The sequence below is a fragment of the Mobula birostris genome, chromosome 3 (assembly GCF_030028105.1).
Source record: "Mobula birostris isolate sMobBir1 chromosome 3, sMobBir1.hap1, whole genome shotgun sequence".
In the NCBI taxonomy this organism is placed as follows: domain Eukaryota; kingdom Metazoa; phylum Chordata; class Chondrichthyes; order Myliobatiformes; family Myliobatidae; genus Mobula; species Mobula birostris.
In genome coordinates this window covers 214922552-214935200 of record NC_092372.1, presented here as the reverse complement: position 1 = coordinate 214935200, position 12649 = coordinate 214922552, and the positions used below count along the sequence as shown (strand labels likewise).

At 41.7% G+C, this 12649-nt stretch overlaps 1 protein-coding gene and 1 long non-coding RNA gene across 9 annotated transcripts in view; one reads left to right on the top strand and one right to left on the bottom strand.

Annotated features, from left to right (window-relative positions):
• Positions 1–12649, top strand: part of galnt11 (UDP-N-acetyl-alpha-D-galactosamine:polypeptide N-acetylgalactosaminyltransferase 11 (GalNAc-T11)) — a 138491-nt gene that overhangs the window by 73738 nt on the left and 52104 nt on the right. The window contains exon 1 of one of the 8 annotated variants that reach the window (XM_072254077.1): positions 3895–3918. The exons of the other annotated variants lie outside the window; for them this stretch is intronic. The gene's annotated coding sequence lies outside the window, so the exon portion shown is untranslated. Of the gene's footprint in view, positions 1–3894; positions 3919–12649 lie in introns of those variants that run through there. 8 annotated transcript variants of the gene reach the window in all.
• On the bottom strand, positions 5928–11118 carry LOC140195557 (uncharacterized). The gene is made up of 3 exons (XR_011885516.1): positions 11055–11118; positions 6156–6279; positions 5928–6007 (listed from the first exon to the last, which is right to left on the bottom strand). It is a non-coding gene; the product is annotated as an uncharacterized lncRNA (long non-coding RNA).

Genomic DNA, 12649 nt, shown 5'->3' with positions numbered 1-12649 from the left:
ATTGGAGAACATTGGCAGGGATGACGGCAGAGCAGCAGCTGGAATTTCTGGAAGCAATTCGGAAGGCTTGGGACATATACATCCCAAAAAGGAAGAAGTATTCTAAAAGCAAGATGACACAACCATTGCTAACAAGAGAAGTCAAAGCCAACATAAAAGCCAAAGAGAGGGCATATAATAGAGCAAAAGTTAGTGGGAAATTTGAGGATTGGGAAGCTTTTAAAAGCCAACAGAAGGCAACTAAAAAAGTAATTAAGAGGGTAAAGATGGAATATAAAAGTAAGCAAGCCAATAATATTAAAGAGCGTATCAAAAGTTTCTTCAGATAGATAAAGTGTAAAAGAGAGGTGAGAGTGGATGTTGGACCAGTGGAATGTGATGCTGGTGAGCTAGTAATGGAGGAACAAGGAAATGGTGGATGAACTGAATAAGTACTTTGCAACAATCTTCACTGTGGAGGACACTAGCAGTATGGTGGAAGTCCCAGGTGTCAGGGGTCATGAGGTGTATGAAGGTACCATTACTAGGGAAAAGGTTCTTAGAAAACTGAAGGTGGATAAGTCACCTGGACCAGATGGTATACACCCCAGTGATCTGAAAGAGGTAGCTGAAGAGACTGGAGGCATTAGTAATGATTTTTCAAGTATCACTAGATTCTGTAATAGTTCTAGAAGACTGGAAAATTGCAAATGACACTCCAATCTTAAAGAAGAGAGAGAGGCAGAAGAAAGAAAATTGTAGGCCAGTTGGTCTGACCTCAGTGTTTGGGAAGATATTGGAATCGATTATTAAGGATGTGGTTTCAGGGTACTTGGAGGCACATGATAAAATAGACCATAGTCAGCATGGTTTCTACAAGGGAAAATCTCGCATGACAAATCTGTTAGAATTCATTGTAGAAATAACAAGCAGGATAGAGAAAGAAGAATTGGTTGATTTTGTGTACTTGGATTTTCAGAAGGCCTTTTTACAAGGTGCCACAAATGAGGCTGATTAACAAGCTACAAGCCCATGGCATTCTAGCATTGATAAAGCAGTAGCTGATCAGCAGGAGGCAAAAAGTGGGGAAAAAAGGGAGCCTTTTATGGTTGGCTGCCAGTGACTAGTGGTGTTCCACAGGGGTCTATGTTGGGACCAATTCTTTTTATGGTATATGTCAATGATTTGAATGATGGGGTTAATGGCTCTGTTGCAAAGTTTGCAAATGACATGAAGATAGTTGGAGGCAGGTAGTTTTGAGGAAATAGGCCACAAAAGGACTCAGACAGATTAGGAGAGTGGGCAAAGAAGTGGCAGATGAAATTCAATGTCGGGAAGTGTATGGTTGTGGTGACCCACTTTCTACGCAGGTGAACCGGTTCACAAAATGGTGTGCACGTCGGCAGAGAGGCCAGCCCCAAAGTGGCGCTGGGCCTTCTTCACCAGCAAGGGGAGAAAGCTCGCGTACAGGAAGAGACTTTTGTAATACACCTCTGACGTCATTTCCGCCCAGAGAGGGCGGGAAAGGAACTGTGTAAAAGCCAGTGCCACGAAGTTTGAATATACTAGTCTCAAGTGCAACTTACAGACTGCGTGTCGTTATTTCTAGCTCTGTGCGTAGCACATCGCTACATGGTAATGCACTTTAGTAGAAGAAATGAAAGGGTTGATTATTTTCTAACTGGAGAGAAAATACAAAAATCTGAGGCACAAAGGGATGAAGCGTCAGTTATACTGTTTACTTCTGAGATTGTGTCGTAAATGCACATTATTGTTAATTTATTTATGGTAATATTACTTTGTGTTGTGTTTGTGAGTTGTGTTTACTGTCTTGTCCAGAAAAACATTATTTCTTTTGGCGGTGTATACATGCATGGTTGAATGTCAATACACCAAACTTGTACTTGAACTTGAACAAGTCCATGCTGACCCATCTAGTCCCAATTTCCTGTGTTTGGTCTGTATCCCACTAAGATCTACCCTTCCAGGAACTCCTTAAATGATACTATAGTACCTGCCTCAACCATCTCCTTTGGCAGCTCATTCCCTGTACTCGCCATCCTCGATGTGAAAAGGTTGCCCCTTGCCACTTCCCCCTTACCCTAAATCTATGCCCCCTAGATCTCATCTCCCCTACCCTGGGGAAAAGATCATTTTTAAAAATGCCCCTCATTCTCCTATATTCCATGTAATAAAGACAAACCTCTTCCTATAACTCAGGCCCTGTAGTTCTGGCAATATCTTCGTAAATCTTTTCTGCTAGATCTCTCAATATCTACCCTCCTCCATTCATTGACCATAGCCCATCAGCAAGTCTTGTTCATTTGCCACTGATGTACTACTTGGCCAATGTTGCCAGAATGTTAGTATTCTGAACCTTTACATGACGGCACAACTCTTCCTTAAGATCTTCTGAAGCCCTGTGGTCCTCCAGTTTGTGCATTCTATTTTTATTTTATTTCGAGATACAGTGGGAACAGGCCCTTCCAGCCCAGCAGCCCACCTAATTAACCCTAGCCTAATCACAGAACAACTTACAATGACCAATTCACCTACCAACTGGTACATCTTTGGACAGTGGGAGGAAACCAGAGCACCCGGAGGAAACACACACAGTCACGGTGAGAACATACAAATTCCTTACAGAGGACGCTGGAACTGAACTTTGATGACCTGAGCTGTAATAGTGTGGCGCTAACTGTTGTGCTTCCGTGTTGCCCTAGATTTTTACTTCGTCCCATCATTGCAGATCTTGCTTTCAGGAGTTGAGGCCTGTATAGCTGGAATTTCCTCATTACGTCTTACAGTCCGTCTGCCTCCTCTCCTAAGACCTGTACAAAGATGTCTGTCTTCTATCATGTATATACTAATATATTTTAATAATGCTTTTAGTAATCTTCCCTAATATACTTGCCATCCAGTTGTATGCCTGTGGCTGTTGTGGCTGTTTTCTTGCTTTAAAGGTGCTATACAAACGGAAGATAGTGTTTTTATTAACTGCTGTATTCTATCAATATTAAACACAATTTCTACAGGGCTGGGTTTCTCTCATCCTCATGTCTTTTGCAATTTAACCTGAGTAAGCAGAGTCTTTGATTTATAAAAAAGCATTTCTAATTCCAAACTGTTGTCAGGCAGTTTATTTCCAGGCAGAGCACAGTTGGTATTCGTATTACCTGAATCAATCCCAATCATAATGTATTATTTTTAATGACTCATTGTTAACTGCTAATGATAAGGAATAAGATTGATCTATATAATAAGAATCTGTGTGTTAACAAGAATTTAGAATTTTTCCTGGGTTGCTGAGTCCTTGGGCAGCTTCACTCAATACTCAACATTTCTTTGTAATTTATTTTTTATTGAGTTTCATCATCAAACAAACATTTCCATGGGATGTATTTCAGATACTGTACATATATATCATATAATCATATTTGTCACAAATCTCCACATAATATTTATCTGAAGTATACACTTATAGAAAGGAGAGGAAAGAAAGAACAATCGAAAGAAGAAAACTGTACAGAATAGGGAGTGATTTTTTTTTAACAACGTATTCATTGATTGTGAGAATAAAATCAGGCCTATGAGATGTTATGTGGTTAAACCATTTTTTCCAGTATGAATAAAATTGTTCCAACTTATGATTAATAGATGTTGTTATCTTCTCCATTTTGTAAATGTTCATTGTAATTTCCGTCCATACATTTAAAGTTCGGCTCTCCTGTGATAACCATTTCCTAGTAAGGGTCTTTTTTACCAGTCACCAGCAGTACATTCATTAAGTATTTATATTTATCTCTTTTCAACCATTCTTGAGGTATATACCCAAAATCTATGGTCTTACTCTGTATCATTGAAATTTGCAGAATATAACTTAATCGATCTACTCCCTGAACAAATAAGAAGCAAGAAAAGTGAATAATAAAAAGAAAGGTAAGGAAGGTGTGGTTCCAAGGCTGGGGTCTCTAGATGACCCTGGGTTGGGCTAGAAGAAAAGTCTAGCCATGGGGGATAGCCCCTCCTACCTGTGGGTTGAGGGCCCCCACTGCATTACCTATAAAAGTAAATTTAAACAAAAACTGTGTCCATTACACAGAAATGATTTCCCTGTGTATTCCTCCCATGTATATATTCTCATTTAGGTGGGGAAAAAGGAATGAATAAATGATTTTTTTTAAAAAATTGAGTAATAAAAAATCCACATTATAACATGTATTTCTCGAGATAGGTATATCACCGTCTATTTTTGCTTCTGTTTAGTTTATCAGCACTTTTAAAGTTAGCCAGATCATATGGCTCTTCTGGAGGAGGTGAGGGCTGCCCTCGGAGAACTGACAGTCTCTTCCTAATATCCTTCTCTCGTCCTGTTCCCGTGCCCTGCTTTCTAGGTTCTCTTACTATTTCCCAAGCAGTTTGGGATAACTGCCCAGCCAGAGTTTCCCCTGGTTTGACCATGCTAGTGGGCAGTCCACTGTTGTTCATGTCTGTAGTTGCCTCTTCCACCGTCTGATATAGTCGTATCCCTTCTTGGTAAAGTACCCTCAGTTTAGCAGGGTACGGGGTTTGGAATTTAATCTTTTCTTGCTTTAATATTCGTTTTACTTCGGAATATTCCTTCCATTTCTGTAGGACCACCGGGGGGGGGGGGGGGGGCAGGTAATCATGATTGAAGTATATTAACTTCCTGTTCCAAAACACCCTCTTCTTACCCCAGGCCCTTCGTAGAATCTCTGCCTTGCTCTTGAATCGAAGGAATCTAAGTACAATGGAGCGCAGTTTACTTTCTCTGTCTCTGGGAGACCGCTGGACAAGCGAACGGTGCACCCTTTCAATTTTAAACTCCATAGTCTGAGGGATCTCCAGCGCTTCCCGCAACAGCTTGTCTACAAAGTATATCATCGACAATCCCTCCACTCCTTCGGGAACATTATAAATCTTGATTATTTTGCCATCACAATCTTCCCTCGTGGTCAAGCAATTTACTTTCCTGTTGATTTAATATTTTTATCGTCGTACTTAGTATTTGTTCCACGTTTTGCACACGATCTTCCATCTTCTCAATTCGAGTCTCTGCCACCTCTATTTTCAGATTGACATTGGCAAGCTCTGACTTTATATCATTTAGTTGCTGCTTTATACCTTTTTGGACTTCCCTTATCTCTTCCAAACTCCTTATCATATTTACCGCTTCACCTGCACGAGACCCAGCGTTAGCCTCGCCACCACGCGCACTTGTCGGAGTGCCGTGCGCTGTTCCTCTCTCTTCCATAGGCTCCGCAGTGGTGCTTTTTTATAAATTTCCATTCCTTCTCCCCATTCTTGCCCCGCTTATCAATTCAGATATTTTCGAAAGATCTTATATTTGATGGATTAACGGGGCAAAATATGTGTTTTTCCGGAGGAGCTGTTGATTTAAGCTGCCGTTTTGAAAGATGATGTCACCGGAACCCAATACTCAACACTCTTAAGGAGATACAAGTTGTTATTGTACCAGAGAAATAATGGAGGTTCTAAAAGTTTGTATCATAAGGTAATTGGTGAAAGCGAGAGAATTAATTAGAATTGTGTAGGTTATTGTCTCAGTGCAGGACTGATAAACAGATTAATTAACGACTTTCAGCAGGGTGGCGAATATTTACTCTAAATGAAATGTAGAGTTATAAGGAAAAAGCAGAAGGGGGTGGAACTAATTGGATTTCTTAGCAAGCACAATAGTAACCTCCTGTGCTGTGTGGTTTGACAAGTGTTTCATATAACTTCATGGTGCACAACATATGGCCGGCTGGCAGGATCTGGCCCATGGGACAGTTCCATCCAGTCCACTTTGGTGAGCCTCAAGCTGTTGTTGCTTGCTGCTCTGTGACCTGGAAATGGCAATGGTCAGAAATGCAGCAATGTCAAACTTGTTAGAGCCACAAAGGGCAGTTTTATTTAGTTTCTCATACCAGCCATTCTTGGGACATCAGACCTCAATGGGTTTTGCAAACATATGGTTGGTTAAGCCTCCCCATATCCATGTCACCTGGAGGTCAAATGGGAAGAAGAAGTATCAGTCTAGCTGAACATGAATCTGTTTTTCAGAATTCTTTAATTGCTGATTATTTAGCTCACACTTGTTGATCCTGAGTGGTAAAGAAAAACTGCAACAATTCTCAGGATTTTTTTCTCACCTTTTTGTGCATTTATTTGTTTTCCACTATGTTCAGTCCAATAAAATTTTGTCCCAGATGTCATTTCCTCATTGGTGTGCTTGCATCACTTTATCAACTGGTTAAGCAGCAGCTGAGCCAATAACTGATACAAAAATACAAAATGTTATTAAAATTAATATAGTTTAAAAACAAACTGATTAAAATCAAACAACAGGAATTCTGCAGATGCTGGAAATTCAAGCAACACACATCAAAGTTGCTGGTGAACGCAGCAGGCCAGGCAGCATCTCTAGGAAGAGGTGCAGTCGACGTTTCAGGCCGAGACCCTTCGTCAGGACTAACTGAAGGAAGAGTGAGTAAGGGATTTGAAAGTTGGAGGGGGAGGGGGAGATCCAAAATGATAGGAGAACCTATCATTTTGGATCTCCCCCTCCCCCTTTCAAATCCCTTACTCACTCTTCCTTCAGTTAGTCCTGACGAAGGGTCTCGGCCTGAAACGTCGACTGCACCTCTTCCTAGAGATGCTGCCTGGCCTGCTGCGTTCACCAGCAACTTTTATGATTAAAATCAATACACTTAATTCTTTCTATTAAAACACTTAAAAAATAATCTCGCAAACACGAGGAAATCTGCAGATGCTGGAAATTCAAGCAACACAAAAATTGCTGGTGAACGCAGCAGGCCAGGCAGCATATATACCTCTTCCTATAGATGCTGCCTGGCCTGCTGTGTTCACCAGCATTTTTTGTGCATGTTGCTTAAAAAATAATCTGGCATTTTTGTTTGCTTTCTACAAAATTTGAAGTGTTTAAAATTTATACACCAGTACGTTTATTGGTAGCTCTATAAACTGAGAATCTGGCATGGGATTATCTCTGCCATATTGAGTAGGCCATTCCAGCTGATCCTAATGTGGTGCACACCAAGCCCCAGTTGCTGATTTTGGATCTCTTTTTTGGGCCCTCCCCCTTTTTCCTGCTGCTTTTTTTTGTGGGAGGGCTTCTTTTTAACATGCCTTCCCTGGTGTATTCAAAGGAAAAAGATGAAAGATGGAGTGTAATTTTAAAACGCAAACTCGAGGAATTCTGCAGATGCTGGAAATTCAAGCAGCACACATCAAAGTTGCTGGTGAACGCAGCAGGCCAGGTAGCAGCTCTAGGAAGAGGTACAGTCGACGTTTCGGGCCGAGACCCTTCGTCAGGACAAACTGAAGGAAGAGTTAGTGAGAGATTTGAAAGTGGGAGGGGGAGGGGGAGATCCGAAATGATAGGAGAAGACAGGGGGGGGAGGGGTGGAGTCAAGAGCTGGACAGGTGATTGGCAAAGGGGATATGAGAGGATCATGGGACAGGAGGCCCAGGTAAAAGGGGGAGGGGGGGGGAAAGCCCAGAGGATGGGCAAGAGGTATAGTCAGAGGGACAGAGGGAGAAAAAGGAGAGTGAGAGAAAGAATGTGTGTATATAAATAACGGATGGGGTACGAGGGGGAGGTGGGGCATTAGCGGAAGTTAGAGAAGTCAATGTTTATGCCATCAGGTTGGAGGCTACCCAGATGGAATATAAGGTGTTCCTCCAACCTGAGTGTGGCTTCCTCTTTACAGTAGAGGAGGCCGTGGATAGACATGTCAGAATGGGAACGGGATGTGGAATTAAAACGTGTGACCACTGGGTGATCCTGCTTTCTCTGGAGGACAGAGCGTAGGTGTTCAGCAAAACGATCTCCCAGTCTGCGTTGGGTCTCACCAATATATAGAAGGACACATCGGGAGCACCGGATTCAATATATCACCCCAGCCGACTCACAGGTGAAGTGTCGCCTCACCTGGAAAGACTGTCTGGGGCCCTGAATGGTGGTAAGGGAGGAAGTGTAAGGGCATGTGTAGCACTTGTTCCGCTAGTGTGTGGGTTGGAGATGGAGTGTGTGGGTTTTGGGGAATGAGAGAGGTTTGTGAAGGGTCCTAAACATACAATTTCTCTCTCCTTTACATCATCTCTCCTGACTATAAAAACTTCCCTCCTCCACATGCACCATCTTTCTCCCCCAGACATCTCTTTTCTCTCCACAACAGCTCTATCAATGTGCACAATCTTACATCACCAACACCATTTCTCTTCTGCCTGAACATCACCTGTTTGTACCCAATATATCATCTTTCTCCACGTCCATATGTCCCGATGCACAATCTCCTTCTCATTTACATACCATCTCTCTAACTCAAGAATTTCCTCTTTTTCCCTTAAGTATTTCCCCTTCAGCGGTGAACGAATGGTGAACAAACTCATTGGGCCGAATTGCCTAACTCTGCTCCTATGTCTTATGGGCTTGGTCCATCTCTGACTCATTGAATTTGGACAAGAATAGCCTAGTCAGCTCTTTGCCTCTCTCCCTCTGCAATATTCTGCCAATATAGTGCTCTGGTCTACATCCATTCTTACTGCCAATATTCACACCACAGCTAAGAATGCAAGTTTCAAGTTTTGTTTTGCAAACTTTTTCAAATCTTGTTATCTGGGCAGCAAGTTTTCCCACAATGTGTATAGTGTGCAAAGTGAGCAACTCTTGCTCATGTGGATGGAGAATAGTTCTGTGAAAAATTGTTAGGGTTTCATCAAGAAATGAACATTCCTAGAATTAATGTCCTTACAAAAAGTGGGAAAGCAACTTATAAACGTACAACTTGTACAACAGATTTTATGGTAAGACATTTAAAACTGGAAACATTTTATACAATTAACTACTTTCAAGTGCATTGAACAATCCATTAATATAAACTGTTTACCTGTTAAATGCGAAGATAGTGAAACGAATCTCACCTCAGATGGCAGTCCCACTGTCCCAGGAGTCAGCCTGTTGAACCTTTGCTGCACTCCTTCAATCCAAGTCCATCCTTTCTTAGATAAGGAGACCAGAACTACACACAGTGCTCCTGTAGTTGTTTCACAACTACAGCAAGTTATTTTCTGTGGGGACAGTGGGTGGCCAGCAATGTTCCTTCTAATTTTTAGTAGTCAGTGTGCGCAAAAATCTTATGTTGTGCGAATTTTTTTCCTGTGACAAAAGTATGTGCGCACTGAATGCACTCATGGGACAGTTTATGTAGGTTTACAAAATACTTGACATAAAACTGCACAGAAGAACAACAAAATAACATACATATTTAAGTCACACACACAAAAAATGCTGGTGAACACAACAGGCCAGGCAGTGTCTATAGGAAAAGATACAGTTGACGTTTCGGGCTGAGACCCTTCGTCAGGACTAACTGAAAGAAGAGATAGTAAAAGATTTGAAAGTGGGAGGGAGGGGGGGAGATCCGAAATGATAGGAGAAGACAGGAGGGGGAGGGATGGAGCTAAGAGCTGGACAGGATTGGCAAAAGAGATATGAGAGGATCATGGGACAGGAGGCCTAGGGAGAAAGAAGGGGGGGGGAGCCCAAAGGATGGGCAAGAAGTTATAGTGAGAGGGACAGAGGGAGGAAAAAAAAGAGAAAAAAAGGTGAAAGAAAAGTAGTCCTGACGAAGGGTCTCGGCCTGAAATGTTGACTGCACCTCTTCCTAGAGATGCTGCCTGGCCTGCTGCGTTCACCAGCAACTTTTATGTGTGTTGCAAAGAAAAATATCATAATGATTTATTATCATAATAATGATAATAAATAAGGGATGGGGTACGAAGGGGAGGAGGGGCATTAACTGAAGTTAGAGAAGTCAATGTTCATGCCAATAGGCTGGAGATATTTAATTTTTACCATATTTAAGTCACTCAGTTATTTTTTCGCTCTCCTGTCTTTGGCATTTACCCATTCTTTGTAAACTCTATCTCGACTAATAGAACTTCCATCGCATTGATAGCTTTTGATTCTTATTAACATATCCAAATGACATTCACCTAAACAGTTTCTCAGCTTGTTTTTGAGTTGATTCATTAGGCTAAGACCTCGCTCACAGTCTGCACTAGACGCAAGAAAGGTTCCCCCAATGTCCATCAACAGTGCAAAGTGGCAAAACTGTTCATTTTGAAGTACAAATGCCACCATTTGAGAAAAGTTTGAAATCGGTTTGGATTTAATGTTTTCTTGCACGAAAAATTTGAAGTAATTAAACTGTCTAACTATTACAATACTTTCAGCTAGAAAATCATGATATTTTAGACATAAGGCATTAACTTGTTCATCGCCAAATGTGAAGTCACAGTCTGCAATTGCGGAGAAATCAAAAGCTGACCATTCCTGTACCTCAACTTTGATCTCCTCTGAGTTCGATAGTTTTCGCTCTCGCTCATCTGCACTCAACCATAACATGCGTAGCACTCCTGTAACGGGTAATGACGGGTTCTGTTGCCTGAGCTTTTGTACACCGTCCAAATGCGATTTACTTGCCAAATGACACTTCAAAAAGTCAAATTTCCAAATATCATCCCACTTCTTTCCACTAGCAAATTCTCCAGCAACTTTCGTATCACGACAATACAAACAGATAACTCCAGTTTCCGAATCATACCTAAATATTTCTAGTAGCTGAATGTTCACGACCTCATGAGCTTTCGGTGTAACAGTTTCTACTATTTTGTTAAGCCATTCAACTTTAAACAAATTTGCAGTTCTTTTGCGCTTCACGCCCTTCACTTCTTTTGAATTCAACATAGTGAATCAATATTTTTTCCAATAAAAACTTAGTGAGCTATCTACAGGATTTGAAACAGAGCTTTGTAAACTTTACGATATTGACACTGCCCACCAAACATGGCTGCTACCGTGATGCAGCTGTACAAATCGGAACAGGATAGGTGAGGTGACGTAAATTAGTGACGTGCATTGTGGTATTTGAAAAACCGACTAACTAGTTAACAGAAACAGTTAGCTAAAAGATTATTTTCAGTGAGTATAATTATTAACTACTACATTATTTTAGGTAACTAACCTTTTGCGCGCACATTAATTTCCTTTGTGCGCTGGTTGAAAAACGTGTGTGCGTGTGCACATGCGCACAGCTTAGAAGGAACTATGGTAACCAGGGTAATTGGACATTGCTATGTTGTTTTTGCCTCTTCGACCCTTTTACAAAGGTTAGGATGGCAAAAGGTAATGAAGTAATATTTCTAGTTTAGGGCTAGCTACACAACAATAACCCATATTTACTCTGTATCTGTATTTACTCTACGTTTCTATTTACTCAGGAGACAGACACAGAGTCTGTCGTAGTGAAGCAAACCAGCAGCAGGGTCGTGGGCCCGATCAGGTTATGGAGGAGGAGGTGTTTGCTGTGTTGAGGCAAGTTGGGGTGGATAAATCCCCCGGGCTTGACAAGGTGTTCAGCCGGACCCTATGGGAGACAAGTGCAGAAATTGCAGGGGCCTAGCAGAGATATTTAAGTCATCTTTAGCGACAGGTGAGCTACCAGAGGTCAGGAGGATAGATGATGTTGTTCTGCTCTTTAGGAAAGGCTCTAAAAATAAATCAGGAAATTGTAGGCCAGTGAGTCTGACGTTAGTAGTGGGAAAGTTATTAGAGGGTATTCTAATGGACTTGATATATGAGTATTTGGATAGACAGGAACTGATTAAGGATAGTCAGCATGGCTTTGTGCATGGTAGGACATGTCTAACCAATCTTACAGAGTTTTTCGAGAAATACCAGGAAAGTTGAAGAAGGCAGTTCAGTGGATGTTGTCTACATGGACCTTAGCATGGCAGTCGACAAGGTCCCGCGTGGGAGGTTGGTCAAGAAGATTCATTTCTTGGTGATCAAGATGAGGTAGTAAATTGAATTAGACATTGGCTTTGTGGAAGGAGCCAGAGAGTGGTAATAGGTGGTACCTGTCTGACTGGAGGCCTGTGACTAGTGGTGTGCCGCAGGGGTAGGTGCTAGGTCCATTGTTGTTTGTCATCTGTATCGATGGTCTGGGTGATAATGTGGTTAGCTGGATCAGCAATTTTGCAGACGACACCAAGATTGGGGGAGTAGTGGCAGTGAGGATGATGATCACAGCTTGCAATGGGATCTGAACCAGCTGGAAGAATGGGGTGTAAAGTGGCAGATGAAAATTATTGCAGACAAGTGTGAGATGTTGCACTTCGGTAGGAACAACCAGGGTAAGTCTTACACAGTGAACGGTAGAGCACTGAGGAATGTGGTAAAACAAAGGGATACACGTCCATAATGCATTGAAAGTGTCGTCACAGGTAGACAGAGTCGTAAAGAAAGTTATTAGCATATTGGCCTTCATAAATCAAAGTACTGAGGACAGGAGATTGGATTTTATGTTGAAAATGTATAACATAGAACAGAGAATAGTACAGCACAGTACAGGCCCTACGGCCCACAATATGTTGATCTTTAAACCCTGCCTCCCATATAAACCCCAACCTTAAATTCCTCCATATACCTATCTAGTAGTCTCTTAAATTTCACGAGTGTATCTGCCTCCACCACTGACTCAGGCAGTGCATTCCACGCACCAACCACTCTCTGAGTGGAAAAACCTTCCTCTAATATCCCCCTTGAACTTCCCACCCC